Raw genomic sequence first — 23,433 nt, 5'->3', positions numbered from 1 at the left:
AGAGGCTTTGCAGCCAAAGGCCTTAGCTGGGACACGCACAGGAACAGCTGGGACTGCGTATGTCTGTGCCGTGGGTGTCTGGCACTGGCCCTGGCTCCTCACCCCTGTGACTTGCACATATGCTCTCTGTTCTGCTGTCTGTCAACCTGGCTGCAAGTCAGGCTTGCCAAGCCAGGGCTTTGCCTGTGCTCTGAGCCTGGGTTTGCTCGGCAGCTCTGGCCCTGCTCAGACCAAACTCAACCCTGTGCTCTGCTGCTGGCTTCAGGCAGCGACAGAAACATTCCTGGGTGCAGGTGATGGGTAAGTACTGGTGAGGAGGGAGGAGAGTTGTTTTGCACTGACCTTTCCATGACTAATGGTGTAACTGAGCTGTGATGTTCCCACCCACTTGGTCAGCAGAATGGACCTACCAGGACTGGTGCAGTGAGCATGATGGGGAAAGCTGCTGTGTGCTTCCCTTAAGAGTGTGGCAGCCAGGGAGAGGGCACAGAGAGCTCTGCTCTTGATCCACCTGCAGAAGAGAAGACAAGACAGAGGGGAATTGAATTGATGTTTTTCAGCCCCCTTGATGGGTGGGTGAAGGGGAGATGAAGCCAAACTTCTCTCATAAAGATGCAGAAAAAGGGCAAGAAGCAACAGTCAGGAGTAGCAGGAGGAGTTCATGCTGGTTGTAAGGAAAAATGAAATCCCAGTGATAGTGCTTGAACCCAGGAGGGAGCCAAGAAAGGTAGCAGAGGGGCTGTGAAATCTCCAGCCTCTGAGATTTTCAAAATTTAATAGGCCAGGTTGCTCCAGCACTTGCCAAACTGAAGATGGGCCTGCAGTGATCTGGATCTCTGGGCATCAAGTCTGAAGTTTTTGGTGGGTATTTGAAACTGTCCTTAACCATGACTGCTGAGCATCTGTTGTGCTGCTACAGAGATCCACAGGCAGATTAATCTTGAATGTTTTGTGTGGCCATTTACCAACCAATCTTCCTGGACTTGTTTTGATGCCTCATTCCTGCCTTGGAAAATTGGAGAAAAGTTAGTGTCAGCTGCGTGTATGAACACTGGTAAGCTTTCCTGTAGCAGCCCCCGTGGAGAAACAGGGTTTATGTATCACAAAGCTCTTGAGCAATTGCCTAAAGATGCAGACTTGTCCTGGGGTTATGTATGTGCAGCTGCAGAGCCTCTCAAGTGGGACATGGAATTCGGTGTGAAAATCTGGCTTCTCCACTGCTGAGACTTTGGGAAGTTTTAATTATCATCACCCATCACTGTGAACTGCAGTGTTTTATCTCTGAAACTAGGGCATTTATTTATGTGCCTTTGTACAGAATTAGGTGCAATCGTTTCAGCATCTTTGTTCTAACAGCCACAGGTTTTCAAGGTACCAAACTGAGGTGACAAGCATCTCACAGATTGCCTCAATGTGTTGTCAGTGAGAGCATAACCAAAGTTTTTCTAGCATCTTCTTTACGCCTGTATGAGCCGTGGGACTTTTAGTAATGATAAAACACAATAGAATGTGTTTCAGTTTGCTGACATTTATTGTCATTAGTTCAGATCATTAGGCTGTCCAGCTTGGATTGAGTGCTTGTGTGGCCCAGTGGCTTGTTTCCAGCTGTGCCCATTGTCCTGACCTGGGAGCTAACGATGACAGTGGCTGAGTCCATCTTGGTCTTGTATGTTTTTCAAGATGGTACTAAGGGATCATCGCATCAGATGATGAATTTTAGCTTCTTTTTGGTCGTGTGGCCTAAATTTCATTAAATGCATAAAGCCAGCTTAACAAAGTTCTATTTATAACTTAACAGAGCCACCCACTGACACTGCTGCAGATTTGGTTGTCTATATTATTAATAGGATTTGACCTAAGACTAAAGCCTAGGTTGTGCTGGGAACTCTTAACTTCTGTTACTGCTAAACTTTGGGGTTAAATCAAATTTCTGCTCTGAAGTCATGTGATACATTTTCAGAAAAGCTGCTGAAACAATGGGCACGTTTTGCATTTCTTTCCACGGATCTATAATTTTAACTTGTGATACGCCTGAGTTTTTTCCCAAGGTCAAAGCTGACTTTTGATGGGAACAACTCAGGCTGTGTCCTGTGAAGTTGATGAGATTGATGTTAGGGGAGTGCTGCCAGCTCTGAGGAGATGCTCGGCTGAGCTTTCTGTGTCTTGTCTCTGAAGCACATAAGGTCTACATAGATCTAGAAGTGTGCCATAGCCGTGCCTGTTTCAGAAAGCAGCACGAGCTGCAAATTTAAGTTGGCAGGAGAAGCCTGGCTGTTAAACTGAAGCTGTCAGAAGCTGCCACAATGTTGGTTGGATGCTCGATTTACCTGTCCTGCTAAGAATTAGAAAGATGAAGCTTCTCAGGCCCTTTCTAAATACAAGGGTAAATAGTATTTTTGGAAATATATAGAAATCCTGTATATTGGAGGCAGTCCCACTTTCCATCCTGGTAATTTTGCCATCATATATGTGTTTTGTATGGTCATTGATTATGTATTTATTACAGTGATGGATGCTTTCAGTATAGCTGCTTGCACCATGGGCATCAAAAAGCACAAATATTTCAGTTCTGCATTCCATCTTTAATTCTAGTTACTTGCATAAACTATTTTTGAGACACTGCCTAAATTATGGGTCAAATTCAGTTGCTAAACCATCTCATCCTCTCCTACTTTTCTCTATGAGTGTCTGTTTTCACTCATATATCCCAATAGTGAGTTGCTTGCAAAAACAGAAGTGTGTTCTTTCAAGACAATAAAAGGTATTGAACATATCACTTCTCCTGATAGTCCATTTCTGTGCCAGTTACACTGCATGCTTAGAAAATGCTGTACTGGTTTATGTTTTTGTAATTAAAAAAAAAAATTCTTTTTTCCCTATGTGAACTTGTGAATCTGTTTTAAGGAGTTGCACATCCATTGTTGCTTAGAGAGACCTTAGCAGTGGGTAAACAACAAACCTTGACATTTTCAAGGAAGATTCCTACCCTTAGCTTGCCTTGTGGCTCTGTGCTGTGGATCTGGAAGGCAGATCATGTCTCCTGTGCTGGAAGGCAAAGGACTGAAATTTAGATAACCCCTCTGAATTTTCTAGGGAAATCATTGTAACTGTGTTGTGGGAAAAAAGTATTACATGGACATTATTTCCACTGCACTGATATTATGGTACCATGAAGAATGAATGCTTACTAAAGAGCCAGACTGGTCACAAGCTACCTGGCATTTCATCTTGGCAGCTCTGGAGCAGTGGAGAGGGAGCAATTTGGGTGGGCAGTAGGAGCTGCACATCCACAAAGCCATTGGACAAAATGGTTTAAACAAATCACAAACACATAAAAAAATCACCTTTGTGTTCCACTCCTTCCTGTCTCTAAGCTGCTCCCAACATGGCTCTTCAATCTCACTGTCAGTGTTAAAATCTCTTTTCATCAATTTATTTCAACTTCTATTGCATCCTTCTTTGTAAGCATCCTGAGATGGTATGGCTTAAAAAAAGCAATAATGCAATAAATGACTGGAAAACTTTTAAATACAAATAATGTCATTATTAAAATAATTGCTGTTATATTAATATTCCCTGTATTTTTTTCTGACTGCAGTTTATATAGTTTGTAAACTGTTGGGAGGAGATGTTGTCTCTGGCTTTGTGTCATAGGTAAACAGTTATACTATTTTTAATCCCAAACTAAAAGATAACATCTTTAGGAAAAATTTGCCATATTTTTCAGGAACCCCTTCCTTTTTTGGTAGGATGTATGACGTTCTCTGATGTTAGAGTTTCTTTTTGGTAGAATTTCATTATGGTATGTTGGTGCTCATATTTTTGTAAAGATGTTTAGATTTCTAATAGTGTTTTTTGTCAATTGACTGCAAAGCTCTCACAGGAGGAGGGGATTTGCTTGTGCACGCAGAACTGAGAAGAGATTTGTGACTTGTGTTGGGTAGGATTAGTCAAGAGAAGAAGAGTCTGAAATACCAAAGTCTGAATTAAATGTTCCTTCTGTTAGGTCACTCTGACTTTACATGTGTAAGACTTAATACATTTTGGGTTATTTTTGGCATTGGTTTGAGTGGCTGACATTTGTCTATAGATGTAAGAGTGGAAATTGAAAGGTTAATTTGTTTGCCATCTTCCCCTAAGTTTTGAAAATAATACCTGGTCCTTAGCTTGTCTAGTAGCTCAAGAAGGGAGGAAAGAGTTGGGCTTGAGAAGACTAACTGTAAGAAATCCAGTTTCCTGCTGCTAACTCCATGCCCCTGGCAGCCTAAATATTCCTGCCCTTGATTTTTGTTTCTCTCTGGATCATATCCATGAGGAGATTTCATTTCAAAAAACAACCAAGATTGCAGCTGATGTCATCAGAAAAAACTTCAAATGTAAAATACTTTAAAAAAAATCCTTAGAACCTAACCCTGGAATTTAATTTTTTAAATTTTATTTTTATTTTTACATGGTAGGAAAAGGCAGGCTGTTCTGGCACCCAAGCCTTGAGCGTGCAGCCCCACCAAGGAATCTGTGCAGCTTGTCCCAGCACTCCCCTGCCAGCAGCTGTCACTGTCACTTGCCAGTTCTTTAAAGCTCTTTAAAGGTGGCATAACGTGGCAAAGAGATAACGTGCAGCTTTCTCCCCTAGAGACAGGCTTAAGTTAATATCCCCCCAAAGGCCATTGTTATGGATAAGCACAGCAAAGTGGAAAAGCTCCAGGTTTCTCTGTGCTCACCCATCTCCCTTTCCCAGCCAGGTAGGGAAGCTGGGGTTTGAGGCAACTTTCCAGTTTTTCAATTTCTGCAGCTTTCATCAGTTACAATCACATGGATTCAATAGGTAGTTTTGGAAATATCTGTGATCTGTTCCCAGTCACACTAATAGCACGTTTCAGCTTTTGTATCCCTCTGTGACCTGAAAGCTGAGTCGTTGGGGTGAGGATTATTTCAGCTCTGAGGGCTGGTACTGAGTCAAGCTTCTTTGCTGAGTATGATTGTCTAGATAAAAGTTACCTGCTCCAAGCCACTCCTGGCACTCCTCTTCAAAAGACATTGAGACAACTGAGGCCATCCTAAAAAGATCTGGCCAGAGTGCACTACGTTGGTTGTGTCCTGTTGCCCTCTGTTTGGAAGCATCAGATTCCTTTGTTCATCTCTGTTTGTCAGCAGGCTTTGATCATTTCATCATTGTCACTGTCACTGCTGGTATAATTTAATGGTTGGGGGAAAGGCATATGCATGATGGGAACTGTTCCAGGCAGAGGTGGAGCAGACAGGCCACGCTGGAGGTGCCTGCTGGGGACCAGCACAGGGTGGTTGTGAAGAACTGCTGCTGAACACACTCCTTCCAGCTTTTTGTTGTCAGAAGCCTTTTGGCACCTCTGGCCTGTGTGGCAGAGGTGTCTCACAGTGGGTTGTGCCTGCACCCGTTGTGCAATGAGCCACTGCAGTCCCAGTGAGGAGTGGCTGTCTGCCCACCAAGTCAGATGAGCCTGCTGTACAGAAAAGTGCAGACGAGTGTTTCTTTGCAGGAATTCCTCAGTGTCATACAGTATTATCCTTTAACTGGGTTCACAAGCACAGAAACATGTTTCAGAAGCTGTGTTTTTAAAAGTGCACTCAACAATTTTGATTGTACATTACAGTTTAAGAGGTTATGGGGGTTCTTTGCAGAGCTGTTGACATGACCCTGCTGCTGAAGTGCCCTGCAGTGCCTGTAGGAAAGGCCTGTCACAGTCACAATGCCTAGCCCAAATCACCAGGGTGAAGCCCTGGCAAGCTAAATGTGGCTTACTTGTGCCTCGAGAAACCAGAAGTGCTAATGCAAGGGGTGCTGACTTATCAAAGGGCTGCAGCTACATGCAAGAGGATTATTTTTACTAATACATGCTTAGAGTTTGTCAGGCTAATAAGGCTCTGCACCATCTCTTGTGAATGCACTGAATGTTCAGTAGACTTCATATTGCTCCTTCAGTTTGAAAGGTGCAGCGTTCATCTTTACAGCTTGGAATTCCTCATTTGTACTGCTCATCGTAATGTTTTAAAAATTATTCTAAAATTGATTCCTTAAAAGTTTTTGAGATGAATAATCTTCAGGTTCGAGACTAGCTGTACTGCCATGTATAATCCCATTGAAGCATAAGGAACTATGTATTTATATAAGAAATAAAATTTCATTCTGTAGTTATTAAAATCTGCTCTGACCTTAGAATTAAAATTTTGAAGAATATTTTCTGAAAAAGTTTGATTCAAGTAAGAATATTTAGATCTCAGATTTTAATACTATTATTCAGAGGCCCTTTGCAAATACAGCTTTGGTCAGCTTTCTTATGCAGACACAGAAATCAAGCTATTATGCCCTAAAGTTAAACTCCCAGATCCCCATCATTTATGAATTATTGTGCTGCAGATTATTAACGGAATATATTATACTGGAAGTTTTATCTGCATCTGTCTTATATAATTTAATGCAAATTACTTGTAGATAAAATATCCTAGGACATGAAATGTTTATTTGTGATAATAGTTCTGTTTGTTCAGTTTGAGGAAACTGGAAGTGAAGCTAAGAGTAAGTACACTTGAAAGGAAGCAAGAAAACAGGTTTTAATTATGATTTAAAGTAAAATAATAGCCAATAAGTCTAAAATAAAATGAATAAAGATTGCTTTAGGTTGCTGCAGTGGTACATTAACATACTAAACTATTTAGAGTGTGACACATTTTCCACATCAGAATTAAACAAATAGCAGCTTAATACGTTAAGTCATTTCAGCGACATCTGCTCTGTCAGTTGCCTACGGGCTGGAAAATGAAGTATTATAGCAAAAGATCCACAGATGGATCCAGCAGCTCGGGATTTGCTCTGAGTGCTGGAGGGCTTGGGGCCAGTTCTGGGTCCCTTGCACCAGCCATGTTGGTGAGCTGCCTTTGGCCCCTGCCTTGGTTGGGTACAAGGTGCTCAGCTGTGGGCATTGTCACCACAGTCCCATTTCCCCCACCACAGCCATTAAATCAGGGAGTGGGACAAAGAGCCATTCCTGCTGTTTGCAAGAGGAATATCACTTGTTGTGGAACTATTTTTTCTCTCTCTTTTTTTTTTTTTTTTTTTTTTTTCCCCTGAATGTTTTTTCCTTTCCTTGGGGCTACACCGGTGAGTGAAACTGTCCCATCAGCTCTTCCCAACACCCTGGGAAGGTCCCTTCAAAACTCATGTGGTTGGTGTTTTTTCTCCAAAGCAAGGTATCATAGTATATCTCTAGGACTTAAAATAAATAAATACATATATTTTTAAGAAATACTATAGTATAAATTTAGAGAGCATGCAAGCAGAAACCAAAATCTTATGCATATTCCTGAGATCTATAAATTAGGCCATGTTCATGCTCAAGAACGTTGAGGGAAAAATCACAAGCAGTGGCATCCAGAATCATAAGATAGAACAGAAATTGGAGCCTCATTTTTACCATTTGCATTTTGTTTATGTTGTTCATACTGGAAAGGGATGAGAAGACTTTATAGAATGTTAAAAACTTCTAACCTTTTTCTGCAACTATGACAACTAGAACCAAATTAATCTAATAAAAACTAAAGAACAGATTGCTGTGCAGTCACATATCTCTGAGGGATGGTACTTAATTTAAAACAACAAGTATTTCAAGGCTGTGGCAGAACTTTGAGGGCTTAACAATACTTCTTCTATTGCAGTCAAAACTCCCAGGGCTCCCATATGGAAGAGTCAGCCAAAATTCACAGTGCAGCCAGATTAGCAGTGTTAATCACATTGCATGTTCTTTAAATTGCAAGGAGCCTGGGCAGGGTGTAGAGGCTGGAAACTGGATACCTGTGCAGTAATGCCTGGGATCCTGAGGATATATGTTAGGTGGGATTGGTATTTATTGTCTCAACAAAATCTCTACTTCTAAGGTGAATTGCAATGTCAAATGTGTAACTTTGTGAGCTGCCTTGGTTTCTTTATATGTTTATTCCATGCATAGATTTAAAAACTGTTTGGCTGCTCTACTTCTGCTGTGAATTTTTGGTGGTGGGATCATTGATGTCTCTGTATATCTAGTATTTGGTCTGTAGGGTCAGTCCTCGGGTTAGGCTGCTGCAAATCTGCATATTTGTTGTGACTGGTAACACTGTGGGACAATAAATTAATGATGACATTTATATCTAACAGAAAGGCATTTATTTAGCCATTTAAGCATAATATTAGTTTCTATTATTCTAGAATCCAGTGGTCTAAAGCTATATGTCCAGATGAGAAATGTTGGCACCCCCTCAGGGCATTCCAAGCTCCTTTATGGCAGTTCCAGAAAGAAGAGTTTTGGTTTGTTACTTAGGATACATGACACTATGGTGCAAGGTGGTTGTGTAAAAAAAAAACCTGGATTGGCTGTGAGTTAAAGGTGTTCAGGAGAGCTGAACACTGGGTCAGCTTTCAAATGATACAAAATATGAGTTTGGAAGGCTAATTTTAATCACCCTGCTTTAAATTTGTGTCCTCACTCAGCTGTGATGGTGTTTATGTTAGAGAGGGATTTCAGAGAACTCTGCTCTGCTGTCATGGCAGGGTCCTGGCAGTGGAGGAAGGGGAGCAGGGCTGTGGACAGGCTGGATGGGCAGAGGCTGGATGTACAAGGAGGGTCTGCAGGAGCCAGGCTCCTTTGGGAGGCTGAGGGAGAGCATCAGTGTCCTCATGCTGGCCTGGAGAGAGGATGGACCCAGGCTCTGCTCAGAGGTGTGTGGCAGAAGGACAGGGCTCAACCCCATGGCAGCTTGCAACATGGCAAGTTCTGATTAAACAGAAGAGGAATCAAAATTCCCAGGAAGACTGTAAAGCACTGGAGCAGGGAAAGTGGCAGCCTTACATCCTTGGAGGTTTGAGATTTGGACAGGACGAGGCCCTGGGCAACCTGATCTAGTGGGATCTGTGCTGAGGAGGAGGCTGGACTAAGTGACCTCCAGAGGTGCCTTCCAACCTAAATTATTCTGATTCTAAATATAGCACGTGGGAGTGCTAAACTTAACTTTGGCATGATTAAAATGACATTTAAAGCTAAAGCAGGACAGCAAGACAATGCTGCTGGGACTCTTGTGCAGCACGTCCAAAAAACACAGGCTCACATACATTTCCAGGGGAAGCTCAGTTATTCTGAAGCACAGTGTTATACCAGAGTTATATGCTGATTTTAAAACCATAGCTGTGCCTCAGAGTGGGTGTGGTGCTTACATGTGCTTTGTAAGAGGTCAGATTTATTTCTGCAGGTCACAAACTGAACAGCTGAATGGATTCGAGGCTCCTAACTCCCCTTCTGTGACAGATAATTAAAAGATCTAATCTCTTGTACAGCTGACCTGAGAATAAATTTCTTATAGTCTGTGGATTTGCTGCACTGCAGAGTATACAGCTTCTCATTATAATTTAATATGCTGTTAGTACAACTAGAACAATTTTGAGATGGTGTCTTGATTTAAAGTTGAGTCTTGAGACTGTTAGTTTCTTTTTGAGTGAATGTCAGAAATATAAGAAATTCCTAGATAGGAGAGGTATAATCTCAGTAGTATAAAACTGTCTGTAAAATGATAGCAAAACATAATGAGAAAAAGGAGCTTTTATTTAAGATAGAGGAATTTAAAGTTTAAAAAAGCAAATTTTATTACATTTTCTAATTATGTCCATAACTAATCATACAACCAATAAAGGGATTGAAATGTGCCAAAGTTGAGGTTTTACATATAAGTATTAAGGCTTTTGAGTAGGTCTGAGTGTGTTTGATTTGTGCTTTACATAAAATAAATTAAATCTTACTGTGTGAGTAGAATAATTAACTTTAAAGTGATTGTTATAATTCTACCTTTGTGCCAATGTAATCTCACTGGTTGAAAAGAGAACATACAAAATGAATGGAGAACTCCATCTCAGAGGGATAACAATGAGTTTATTTTCTGTCTTTTTCCAGTTTCTGGTAATTATTAACAGACCACATATGGAAGTGGGAGATCTGTCAGTCTGCTGGAGCATCTTTGGGGGCTGCTGCTGTAGTGCTGGAGAGTTGGACAATTAGGCTGTCTGCAGGACAAAAAGATGACTTCCAGCAATTTTCCTTTACCCTTACTGATGCTAAGTGGAACTCAGAGCTGAAATTAACCTAAACAATTTTTAAATGAGTGTTGATTACACCTGGATGGATATAACCCTAGCAGACTGTCAGTAATGGGGCTGAGGGCAGGAATTATCTGGCAGATTTGACCTGCAGTTGGAAAGAAAGTTCAATAGAGGTTTAAAAGAAGCAAATTTTCAAGTGCAGCAGAAAATATTCTTGAATTAGAGGTGCAGGGATTCTGCTGCTTTCTGAAGAGGCATACTGAATGGCCTTGTGTTATTGGTGTATTTCTAAGTCAAGATAATATTATTGCTGTGTGTATAGAAAACCTCCCTGACACTATCTTGAAAAAAGAATATTTACCCAAAAAATCCTGTAGTTTTAGATGACAGTTGTAGAATGACACAGTATTACTCTTTTTTTTTTTTTTTTCCAAATGGTTAGCTTGTCATTGGGGCACTTTTGATTATTTTGGTTAAGACAAAGAATTGACAGCAGGTATTCCTTTAAAAATCATTTTCTCCAGAAAATAATACGAAGAAAGGCCTGTTTTGTGTGAATAGCAGGGACCAAGATTTCTCCTCTCTAGAGAACCTGCTGTTGTTCTCTTATTATTAAAAAAAGTAGTTGCTGGGGTTTACATTTCCCCTGGTTCTTTTCTTTCCTCAGGACCACATCTGTATTGGCCATCAGTTGCCAGGTATTTGTATGCAGGGGTTTTCTATTGTTTTACAAATCTTCCCCTAAAAGAGGCAGCTTTGTTCTTTTTTCTTTGTTTTTCTTCTTCTTCCTTTGTTTTACACTTCGTCTGTAAAGTTTTGATGTAAATCTACATTAAAGATACAGTTTGCATATTTATTTAATATTTCGTTATATCCTGAGCTTGCATAATCAGCATCTGGAAGTAAGAGTTTGTAACATTTTGAAAATAATCAGAAAGAGAATTTCTTCTTCCAGTGCCTAATTTTAAAGCTAGAGATTAAAGATGTTTCATTTTTATTATGCAATACCACACATTGTTAATTTTTGCCCAAGAGAAATGCTTAAACCATTAAATATTATATCTTTGCTTTGAATAAAATATATTTGCACATTGTTTCATATAAAGTGTTCTCAGTGAGTGATTTTGTTTGGGAGTTACTAACTCTTCTGATAAAATTTGCATTGCTGTTGGCAGTAGCATTTCAGGAAACTTTAGCAAACAATGGAAGGCTGGAGTGTTCCCTGTTCTCTCTTTTTGTATAAAGCTCATGTTTACATAGAGGGAAGAACTGAAATCGTGTTCCTTTGAAGAGTACAGCTGCCATTGGAAAAGAAGCCGTGTTAGACTTACTCACAGTGCTCTGGAAATATGAATGTGCCTAAAAGCATTGCTGTTATCAGCTCCGTGGTGCAATGCTGGGTATTGAAACCTGTCTGCCCTGGGCTCTAGCAGGGTGTCAGACAGGGAACCTGTGACATGTTGGGGGTCATCAAGCTTGTATGGCTTGGAGCATAAGTGGAAGTTTGTTGTTCTGTGCCAGACTGAAATTCACACCTGAGTTTTCAACTCCGTGTCAGCTCAGCATTGGAAGAGGGACTGAAATTGAGATAGCAGAATTTCTAATGCTGAGTGACACAGCAAATGTTACTAATAGACTCACAAAGAGTTGGAACTGATTTGTGATTGACAGCAGGGAAAATGTTGTCAGAATGACTTGAATCTGGAAGCTAGGTCAAATTAAGGATTTCTGCAAGTCATGGTGGCTAATTCAGAGTTTTCTGCTTTTGGCACCTAAGGTCTCATTGGTTGGGTGAGCTCGTTGGTTGTCAGTAGAGAGAAGCATTTCCATAAGATGTCACATTTTCCACAGCCCCAGTGACAGTTGTAGCTAAAATTATTACAGTGGTAAGGATTGGATTGCATTAAGGAATTGTTCCTAGTACTCTGCTTGTTTAACAGGTTAGCCCTTACTATGTCCTTTTCCTAGCTAGTATGTAAGAAACTCTATTGCTGAGAAAATTCAAGTGCATCATATCATTTTCACACCCTGAGGAACCCATCAGTCTTTTCATGGAGTTGCATATTGTGCTTTGAATATAAAATTAATACTCACTGCTTCCAGCTTGATCAGTGTAATTTTATTAGGCTGTGATTTTCTCAGGTACCTCACTCGGTGCTGCAATCACATCTGTATTTTAAGAGAGCACCTTGAAAAGCAAAATAACTTGTTGAAATTCAGGCCTGTTTCTACAGAAACACTATTGAAATGAAGGAGTTTTACAGTCCAATAATGATAGTGCTTAGCAATGCAGAAAAACAAGTCATACAGGAGAGAATGTTGATTTCATTCATTACAAAGCAGAATTGTCTTCTTTAATTCAGTGTGAGCAGGGCTGTCACTCCAAATGATAGAGAGAAGTGGGATGTGGTAGAAAGGGTATTTACCATCTGAGTCATCGTTTACTTCAGGAGTATCTGGACTGACTCTTTGTTTGGAAATAAATGCTGGAAATGTGTTGTGGTAGCATGGATCACTTGTTTTTTCTGTGTGTTTCATTAAACTAAAATTTGGCTTCTCTTTAATTAAAACCATTATTTTTTCTGCTCTGGGAGCAGAGCAGTGCCAGACTGTGCTCTGATGCTCCTTTGCTACATGGTCAGCAGTGAGGAAGGGTGAACAGAGCTCCCAGGTGTTGCAGCCCTGGGAAACAGTAAGGGAGACTCACATCCTCCAGCAACACGGTGGAAGGAATATTTGAAGAAAATGTGTGCCCAGGAGAAGGGAGATGTCCAGGAGAAGGATTAAAGTTGGGAAAATGAGATGCTAGGGGCAGTCAGGGAGGAGCATTTGTGGGAAAACAGAGCTAAATTAGAAGTAAATGGTTGCAAGTAAATTGGTCATTGGGTATTGTCCTGCTCTGGGTGAGCCCATCCTTTCATGGCCATAGCTTGTCCTCTGCTTTTAAACAGTGTGTGGGTTTGGTGGGGCTGCATGGTGCTTATTGGGCTCCTTGCTGGCTGTGTGTGGACACGTCCCTGCACCCCATGGTCCCCCAGATTTGGCTATGCACAATTGGTCCTGCTTCTACACAAAGCCACCAGCCCCAAGAGCAGCCATCGGTGCGAAGACCAAACCCGTATGCGAGCAACCGTGGGGGGAGTGGAAGGGAGCCTGAAGTGCTTGAGGTGGGAGTGCTGTGAGGGCAAACAGCCTCAGAGCCAGGCAGGCAGCAAGGAGGGGAGTGCTGGAACGTGTCATGGCCCGAGCTGGGTCCTTGAAGAGCCGTGCCTGTGATGGCCCAGCAGCCCAAGTCTGGCTCCGGTGGCATGTAGGTCAGGGGACAGTGCCCTGCGTCACTGCCGTCTTAGCAGGTTGTTATTAAAGACCCAAATTGGGGGGATTATTGGCAATTGGAGCAGCTTGCAGCCAGATGAAACTCCTGGTTTCCTTGCCCTTGTGAGGGGGAGGAGTGACCTACATCTGCCCAGGGGGCTGCCAAGCCCCACATTGCAGTGGCTTGCTAGGCTTTTCTCTGTTAGGGACAGAGATAAAGGCTTCTCTTGAGACAGAGGGAATAAAGTTCTCCGTGTTCACCAGGCCTTGGTTACAATTTTAGATTAATTGTATGTTTTGTGCAGAGTGTGAGGCATTGACCAGCTTCAGTGGCTGGATGGGGAGTAGTGTGCTTCAGGATCTCCTGACCACGCTGCTGTCACTTGACGCAATAAAGACACTTTGTGTTTCAACCCTGTTGTGTTTCAACCCTGTTGAAATCAAGGGAGAGAGGTTTGTGTGGAATTTGCCATTGGATTTTCATCTGTCCTTCACTGGAATGCATTTCTGTAAATTACCTGGGAAAAATGCTGTACAATATCTTTCTTTTTACACATAAGACATGGTTTTATCAGATGATGTTGCTGCTTCCCCTTCTGTCTGTAAAAGGTGAATATAAAGTTTCAGAACAAAATATTTATTTTGAACTGAAACCCATTTGCTGTCTGAATGAGGTGGTGGTTTGCAAATTAAGCAACTCAAAACTTAGTCTAAAAGCAAGTTGTATAGATACCTCAAAAATGTTCCTGTTGATAATAGAAGTGTTAATTGCAGAACTGTGCAAGAAGTAGTGCTGTAGCTGAAGGCTCTGGGGTCGTGTTGGTGTGAATGTAACACATTTCTGCTATGAATGCAGTGTTGGGAGATAATTGCAGAAATTGTGTAGCCTGAATGTGAAAAGGGAGGCAACAGGGTTGGTTTGTCTGATGGGGATGAAGCAGAATTAGATTTGTATGGGTGTAACTGAATCTAAGAAGAAATTCTTACACTGTGAAAAATTCACCAAAGATAACTAATTTGTACTGTGTGAGGTAGTGTGACTTTAGCACCAGAACTTCAGTAACATCAATGTCTATGTATATCTTAATTAACTCTATGATTGCAATAAAACAAGAACTAATCCCTTTCTAATGCCAAATTAAGCAGAGCAAATAAAAGCAGGAGTTCAATTTTTATATTTCACAGTAATTATTTTTTATGCTGTAGACTACAACATAAAAAGGAAAAAGCCTTTGCAAAGATCCCTAAGTGATTAATTGTAATTCTTTTAGAAATACATTTCATATAGTGCTAGTGGAAAGTTAGTAAATTTATTCATTAATGATTGGGGGTGATATATTGTGGCTTGGCTAGCAAAATGAACTATTGCTTTCTGAATTATTTTATCTTGCTTTTGCTTTTTGGTGTTGCTGTAACAAACAGCCATCACTGTTGTTAGTATTGCTCTGTTTGTACCAGGGAATGGAAAGACAAATGAGCCGTGGAAATTCCTTGTACACTGTTTTTCCCCAGTTGCAAACACTTGCTCATTTCCAAGCCAGGGAATGTGCTTGTCCCTCTCCCCCCTTGGAGGATGCAGATGGAGCAGATGCCAGTGTGAAGAGTGATGCAGAGCAGGGGTGCACCCAGCAGGTGCTGCAGACCTGGGGGCAGGAAATAGCACCACAGTCACAGTTCCTGGTATTGGGTCAGCTCTCCAAAAAAGAATGCCTTCAAGATGAGTGGTCTGGCAGGAATATGGTTTGGGTAACTGGTGGAGGTGCTGGAAAGTGATCATCAGGCAGCCAGGGAGGTGCAGAACAGTAATAGGGTCCAGTGATTTTTTTTTTTTTTTTTTTAGTTGATTCTTTAGATTTTGGAGCTGCTTAGGGTGGAACTGAGCAATAAAGAATATCCATTAATTTAGACACACTCCAAGAAAAAAAAATCTGCTTTGTTTCTTGGTATTAAAGTGAGCTCAGAGACATAATTGCATTTTGTATGTTACTGATGGGAAATTGTAACCTCAGGCAAGCAGGGGAAAGGCTGAGCTTTCTGGTTGTGATGAGCCAACTGCTAAGATCAAAACTTGACAGAATAAGGAAATTAATGCTGATGAAAGTCTTTCAGCCAGATCAATAATGGTTTTACTGGTGGACTTTACTGGGAACAGTGTTAAGCGTAACAGCATCACATTTCCAGTGGTGGCTTCTTTTTTACTTTCAAAACAGCACTGCACATTGTTGACAAATTCCTCAGTGATCATCAACCAAAATGAATGCATTTAAGTAGGATTTGGATGTGACTTGCTGCTTTGCAGCTACATCCCTTCACAGAGAATGGGATTTGGAAAGCAGGCAGAAAAATGTTCTCTGGCATGGTCCCTGTGGGCTGAAGGCAAGGATTAAAGTGCTGGGAGCTGTGTGTGTGAGCAGGACCCAGAGTGCTGCAGATGAGGATGTGTCTGAAATCCCCACTCCCCTCTGGGGCAGATTGCTTCTTCAGGGCTTTTCACTTGGGATTTGAATTCCAGATCCTAAATATGATCTTCAGTGTCTCTCTCCTTTGTAAACCTGAGCAGAGCTATCTGTGCAAACACCAGGGTTAGACTTGCAGCTGCTTGAGCCTCTGAGGAAGAGGAATTTGGACCCATGGGTCCTTGTTGGTTCTGTTGGTATAAAACTCACATTGCCACTTGGTCAGGTGGCCCCAGTCTGAAGATGATAGTCAGATTTTTTTGCACAGGGTGGTCTCTGTCTCTGCATGGCCATCTCTAAACTGTCCTGGGTGTGCCATCACCATAGCTGGACTGAGCTGCAGGGGTTGTGGAAAGGCATCCCAGGCTTGTGGGATGAGTGTGTCCAACAAATGTGACTTGGATTCAGAGAGGTCTCTATGGTCACAGAGTTGTTTCTTGGAAAACAAGGAAGGTGGAAACTGCTCAGATCTGCTGGGTGACACTGAGTAAAGCCCTCGGTGCTCACACCCACAAAGGACACGAGCACAAACAAGCACTCACAGCTGTTTCCATGACATGTGGAAGCCAAGTGTGCTTTCCCACAGCTGGGTAGTAGGAAGTGAAAAATCAGCTTGCCCTGCCTTTGGATGTGCTGAGGATGGGTTTCCAGCCTTGCAGCTTTGGGCTGATGTGTGTGGCCATTTCAGGCCCATGAGTTCTGTTAGACATAGATCTGAGCCTCTTAACTCTCAGAATACCCTATTTTGGGGGGCATCATGGGGGTGCCTTTTTTCTTTCTTTTTTCTTTTTTTTTTTTTTTTTTTTTTTTTTGTAAGAAACCTTTAGAGTTAAATTTATTGATTCCAAATGAAACACATGAGAAGTTGAATTTTTTTTTTGGGATAGCACACAACCCCATCATCATTTGATAATTTTGTAGGATAGGTAGCTGGTGATTGAAGAACTATGGCAATGTCTGTATAACTTTTCAGAAGAGAGCAGTGCAATGAAGGTCCTTTAAGTCTGTCTAATTCTTTAGGTAATACTTCTGTTTACTCTCTAATTAAACACTTTAAATTTCCATTGATAAAAATCCAGACAATTTAAATGATAATTTTATATATAAACAAACGATAAATTGAAATGTAGTAATTGTTTGCTTTCTTTGTGTGCATGTAGCATCATCCCACACAGGAGAATCTTTCCTTTAAAACCTTCTCCATGCATTCATTTAGTCCCAAAAGAAATACCAAAAAATTATCTTGGCATCTTTGCAGTGCCATCTTTCTTGCACCACTCATGATCTCCTAAATGCCAAAATCACACTGTAGTTTAAATCCTCCCGTATTCAAAGATATAAATGAGTTTTTCTAATTCTCATGCCTACCATTTGCCATTTTTGGCCACACCAGCTGATGTTTATTGCCTTGTTCTGCTTCTTTGATTTCCCTCCCATAAGATTAGAGTTTTTTTCCTGGGTGGTTCTTGTTACATTACCTTTTCTGTTGCAGCCAGGATGCCTTCCCTTAATACAATACATCCCATTATCCTAGCTCACCACTGGGTGTACAGTTTCTCTCCTGCTTTCTGAAGTCCTTTCTGTGAAAAGTCCCTTGTAGTGCCTTTTAGAAACCTTTTATTAACCTTTTGTTAATTGCTTGCCTCATCCTTATTACATGACAGATTTTCTCTGAGCTGAATTGTAGTCTACGACCTCTACTTCAGCCGATCTTTCCTTGTCTGAGGTCTGCTCCATTTTACTGGCAGTCCCTGTGAGTTTCATAAGGTCAGCAGAGTCCTGAAGGTGTGTGACCTGCAGGACCATCGCTGTGCCTCTCACTGTCTCTCTGCTGCTAACCAGACCCTATCCCTTTGTCCTCTGACCTGGGTCACTTTTGCATTCTGGACGTCCTCTCACTTCATTATGGGGCAGTGTTTGGTTTTTTCAGTTCTCTAAGCTTTTCTTGCACCCTGTTTTTAGGTTTGATACTCCATTTTTCCCCTTATAAAATCTCTACTAAAGGTTTTGTAGGGTTTATGTTTGATTTCTGCTCACTCTTTTGGGTGCACAGTTTTCTGAAGACTATTAGGTGGTGCTTCCATTCTAGCTGGGGGAGCACAGGGGGCTAATGCCAGCTTGGTCTGGATCTAGGTCTGCCATAGAGAGGTCCCCCCTGGAAAAAGGAGCTGGGAGTGGAAAGTTCTGCTTTTGTTTATCCAACTTGCTGGCTAGCAGTTAAGGCCTGTCATCATGGATTTCAGGGCTGAAGAAGCTCTTTATTTCCAAGAGATGGCAAGGAGCAGAGCAGGACTCATGACCCAGTTACCTCTGGAGCAAACACAGCTTCCTGCTCCCTTTCAGAGCTCAGAGTGAATCCTCAGTCTGATTTTTCCTGCTTCATAAACATGCAGGATTCACAGAATCACAGAGTGGTTGAGGTTGGAAGGGGCCTCTGGAGTTCATCTAGTCCAGGATCCCTGCTAGAGCAGGTTCTTTCCTTCAGTGCCTTGTACAAGAGCCCACTGTCTCTGCCCTGCTTGCACGTGTTTCAGGTAAAGGTGAGTGCACGTGGCTTGTTGCTGTGCAGTTTATGAGAAGTGTTATCTCATGCATGGCCTTGAGGATGGAGGTGTTTGAGAGCCAGCTGTTTAAACTCAGGCTGGCTCTGAGCAGGACAGGTTGCTGTGGTGTGCAGCAGTTCACTGGGGGCAGAGTTGGGTGGGTTTGCAAGTCCATTCCCAGCAGAAATGGGATTAATGCAAGAAAGGCTGGGCAGAAAGTTAGAAGACATTAGTTTTGCTGTAGAGGCACCATTTACCCAACTCATTTACCCTTTTTGTGCTTATTTTCACTTCTGCCATGGGTTTGTCCTTTTTTGTTTCTGTCATGAATGCTTGGGGACATGGGAAACATCTGTTACTTATTTTTATTTTTGTCCTAGTGATAATATATTACCAAAATATGTACCATTGTATATAGAGGAATATTTAATTTTATTGTGTTTTTCATATAATAGAGTATCCTGAGTTGGAAAGGATCCTCAAAGTTGAAAGTCTTAGCCCTGCACAGCACCATCCCCAGGAGTCACACCATGTGCCCTAGAAGTGTTGTTCAAACACTTCTTGAGCTCCGTCAGGCTGGTGCTGTGACCCCTTCCCCCTTCCCTCCAGCCACCTTCTGGAGGAAGAACCTTTTCCTGATATCCAATCTAAACCTCCCCTGACACAACTTAGGCCATTCCCTGGGGTCCTGTCACTGTCACCACAGAGAAAAGAGCAATGCTTCTCTTTGTTTGTAATCATATTATACCCAGTAGAAAATCCAAATTATCACTAACCTGGATCAAAACTACCAAAAGAGCAAAAATAACATGAAGAAAAAATAACATGAAGCAGCACTGCAATCAGTTTTAGCAACTTAGAAGAAAATACATCTTATAATGTGTTGAGAAAAATCTGTGAAATATGATTTCTTGTATTTTCCAGCATTTTCAAAGTAAAATTCATTAATTAGGGATTATTTATGAGAAGTTAATATCCTAATCTGTATCTAGACTGGACTCTATAGTCCCCATTTGCCATTAAACAGACATATATACGATTGGGTAGAAAATTGTTGAGCAATTTAAAGTCCAGGGACTTAGTTTTATAAGATCATAAAGGCTCCAGTGTTGCAAGGGACCCATGGGGATTGTTGAGTCCAGCTCATGACTCCACAGAGGGTAACCTAAAATTGTAACCAATATGCCAATCCCAAGCAATTTAAGAGTTGCTGCAAGCTAACGGGTTCATACCTGTTGTATATTGCAAAGTCCTGAGTCTCAGGGGTGTTATAATACTGATTTTTAAAAAAAATCTTAGTTAGAATATACTTCCATATTTTGAACAGAAGAATGCAGAACAAACTCTGCATTCTTCTACATTTAATAAAGTAATTGTTGCAAAACATTTTCAGAGACAGACTGTGAAAAAAGCTCAAAATGGGCCTAGTGAAATGCAGTGAAGAAGAGGAATGGGGTTAGACTGTGTGTTGTCATCTTCCTTGAGTCATATTCCCAGAATCCTATTGGAATACCTCACACTGAAAGGGACCCACGAGGATCATCAGGTCTAACTCTTGTTCCTTGCAGAAACTACCTAAAGCTAAACTATACCCTGTCCAGTCACTGCTGACCTTCACTTCAGCTTACACTTGGGAAGAGGGCAGGGAGTACAGGAAAAAAGTGTGAGTTAATTAGGAACAGGTCTGAAATCTTTTTAAGTCCTTTATAATTCACGGTACCACAGGTTATAAAGATTTTGCAGCCAGCTCATCCATTTCAGAGTGGCCTAAATTCGTTGCTGTCTGGTTGCTGTTTGCAAAGATGTTGGTGACACCTGGGTGATGAAACCTTGGAAAAGCAAACCTGGATCAGAGGATGGGCGAGAGCACTGCTGTGGCCACCAGGACTTCACTTGAGATTTTAAGAGGAGCCAGATGTCCTGTAGCAAGGGCAGTGTGCTTTTATTACTGTTAAAACAGTGAAGTTACAGGTGTTTGGTCTGTGTTGATTTGAGAAATCAGGTTAAAGCTACACGGTTTTTTGGATCATTTGCAGCAGGAGGTCTCTGATCTCTGCCTGTGCTGCTGCCACTGCTGTCCCTTGTCATGCTCATCATGAGTCAGCCCATCATGCTAATGAATGGCAATGGCCTCGTGTTTTGTGCCTGTGAAGCCCATGAGTGGTGGTGGAGTTTCTCAGAAACACCACGATACCCCTCTTTCTGAGCTCCTCCTTTGCTGTAGCCAAGTGGTGAGACTGCAGGGGCGGCTCAGGGATCACACCTCAAATTGTAAATACAAATCAGTGCACTGTGTGACTGCATTGTGATCATACAACGGTAAAATGCAAGGTACCAAGTGTTTAGCCTTGGGAGCTTGGCAAGCAGAGGGAAAGGCTGTGTTAGAGTGAAAGCCCTTTCACTTTTCCTGCCTATTAATTTACGTGCCTTCAGAGTGCTGCCATTTACCAAAGTGCCTTTTGTGTTTCTGCCAAGCTGAAGTAGCCGCTGGGAAAAACTAAATAGGCCAAATCCTGCAAATATCTGGAGAGCTCAGCCAGGGTGGCTGATGGTGATCCAAAAAGTGTGAGGATGGATTTGGCTTCACGCAGGCAGCAGAACAATATTGGAGAAAACAAAAAGCTGACATAGGAGTCTCGTGTCAAAAGGTAGTTGCTGCAAGATAATGCATAGAGAAGATTTTTTAAAATTGAGTTGTTCCTAGTTCTGGTTCAGTGTATAGAACCTGGGATCTTCAAATCTGTGCTCTGGGTCTCAGGCCATGTCAGCTGAGGGCTATTTAAGGTTATAGATCACGCCTGGCATGGCCCAGGGCAGCAGTGTCCTCACCATATAGATTCCTGAAGTTGGAGTACTTATAGAAGTGCTCGTTCTGTTCCCATGTAGTGCTTTAAATAGCTCAACACATCACTGTTATTCCAGTGCTACACGTTCCAACTCCATATGAGCAAGCAGGGGAGAGATTTTTGGCTGCCAGGTATCGCACAGTGGGAGCATCTCACATCTTTCATCATCTCCTTCTGCCATCAGAGCTGTGTGCCCTCCTGCACTGGGGGAAGGGACCGCTGTGTTTGGGGTGTCTAAAGGGGTTTCCCTGCTATCTCAGCCTGTATTTATAATTTACAACAAGGAGTTTGCCGGTTTTAGTTCTTTTAGCCTTTCTCCCCAGCTGCCCAGCGCCTCCCTGAAGCGGCTGTGGCATCACCTGATACAAACTCACCCCTCGCTGGCACGTCCCGCATCCGCTCCCTCCGGGACAGTGGTGCCACCCCCCATGGACGTGACAATATTTCGCCTTCTGGAGGTCGCTATTTTTGCCCGGCGGTGACGGCGAGGTTGGCCCCGCTCCCGCCTGTGCGGGGGTGCGGCAGGCGCCACCTGACCCCGGCTGCGCTGGGCGACACCGGTGGTGGCAGTGACAGTGGAGGTAGCGGTGACAGAGCGGTGGTGACAGCAGTGGCGACAGCGGTGGCAGCGCTCGCTGCGGATCCCGCTCCCCGCGGCAGGAGCAGCAGCAGCTCCTGCGGGAACTGCCCCTCTGGGCGGGAATTAAGGCAGCAATGCCCGAAGATGCAGGTACAGTGTGGTGACTCCGCGTTCTGGTCAGCCTAGACCTGAAATGGCTCGTTTTTCACCCGGGGCTGTGGTAACTCAATCACTGATGCTGTCGTGAGAATAACAACTGGGTTTTTATGTAGAAACACAGCAGAGTGGTGAAAGATGGTTAAATGTTTATTGTAAATTGTGCTTTGTGTTCTTTTAATTGTATGAATGATGATTTGGAAATGATAACGATTCTGGTAGTTGCTGACAGCTCAATTTGAAAACTTTCCTCAGTTTTTAAAATTGAAATTGACTTCGGAGTTTATATTAGACTATAACGCAAAAAAAGCCCCTATTTCTTTATGCAGATATCTTGGAGTATTGTTTCTATATCCAGTCTCATTGCAATCTGCCTAAACCTGTCAAAAATAGCCTTTACAATATTGCAGTAGCAGTTATTCAAACTCAGCAGAGATTTTTATGAGCTGTGTTTGAATTCAGTAAATATTTTGTTATAATAATGAGGGCAGGAGGTTAGCTTATGCTAGGTTTGTTTATGTCATATGACTTTAGCACAGAGCATATGGTGAGATTTTAAACTCTCATGTAAATACTCGAGCTGTGTTGCACCTGTTGTGCATGGTTTATTCACATCCTGTTGGATAACACCTCTCTTTTGCCTCTGGTCCCAGAAACTCTGTAATTGGTGGTAAAAGCAGAGGTCAGCTCAGTTGTGCTGTGTGCCTGCCCTGTATCAGCTGTGGGTTTCTGTTTTGATGAGGATGAGTAGGAAGTGCTGGAAAAGGCATCCCTTGGAAAGGCACTGTAGGAGTGGTTGCTTTTATGTAGTAGAAGCAGGTACACAATTCAAAAAGGCACACAGTTCTTGGAGCATTTAACTTTGTATTTTTGGACAGTGTGAAAGAACTAAATTGAGATATATTGACACAGAGATTTGTCGATTTTGATGAATATTTTTCTTATAATACAGGAACTAAAGAGAGAAGTAGCAGTGCTTTGCTGTAGGAGCCACCACAGAGGTCTTGGAAATAGCAGTGAGCACTTCTGGGGTGGTGTCCAGACCCTCTTGGTGCAGAGAAGCACTCTTGGGAAAGGGAGTGAGTTTGTGTGCTGGCCTGGGGACACTTCAGCCCTCTGTGTGGCCAGCTGGAGGGCTTGAGGGACCATGTTATATGGACATGGACAGGAAAACTTTTTTTCCCTTTATCCTCCTGATCTTCTGGTTTCTCGTGAGACATACTGAGAAGGCACCATAAAGCAGGGAAACACATTTGTAAAGTCACTTAACACAAGGGACTAATTGAGAAACAGGGTAAGCCAGGTTACCACCAGTTACTTAATGATCTGTTCCAGAACATTTAACATGTCCACTCCTGAGGCAGGGCTGGGCCAGGGAATTGCTCTGGCTGAGTGGGGCTGGCAGGATGGATGGGAAGAGCTTGTGGAGTTCCCATGACAC

General features: G+C 42.3%; 1 protein-coding gene across 4 annotated transcripts in view; it reads left to right on the top strand.

The window, feature by feature from the left end:
* The window catches only part of ABLIM2 (actin binding LIM protein family member 2), a 128,832-nt gene that overhangs the window by 6,306 nt on the left and 99,093 nt on the right, over positions 1–23,433 (top strand). The gene's annotated exons all lie outside the window — the stretch shown is intronic.

The sequence above is a fragment of the Serinus canaria genome, chromosome 4 (assembly GCF_022539315.1).
Source record: "Serinus canaria isolate serCan28SL12 chromosome 4, serCan2020, whole genome shotgun sequence".
Taxonomy (NCBI): Eukaryota; Metazoa; Chordata; class Aves; order Passeriformes; family Fringillidae; genus Serinus; species Serinus canaria.
The sequence above is the reverse complement of the archived record's forward strand: the minus strand, read 5'-3'. Positions and strand labels throughout refer to the sequence as shown.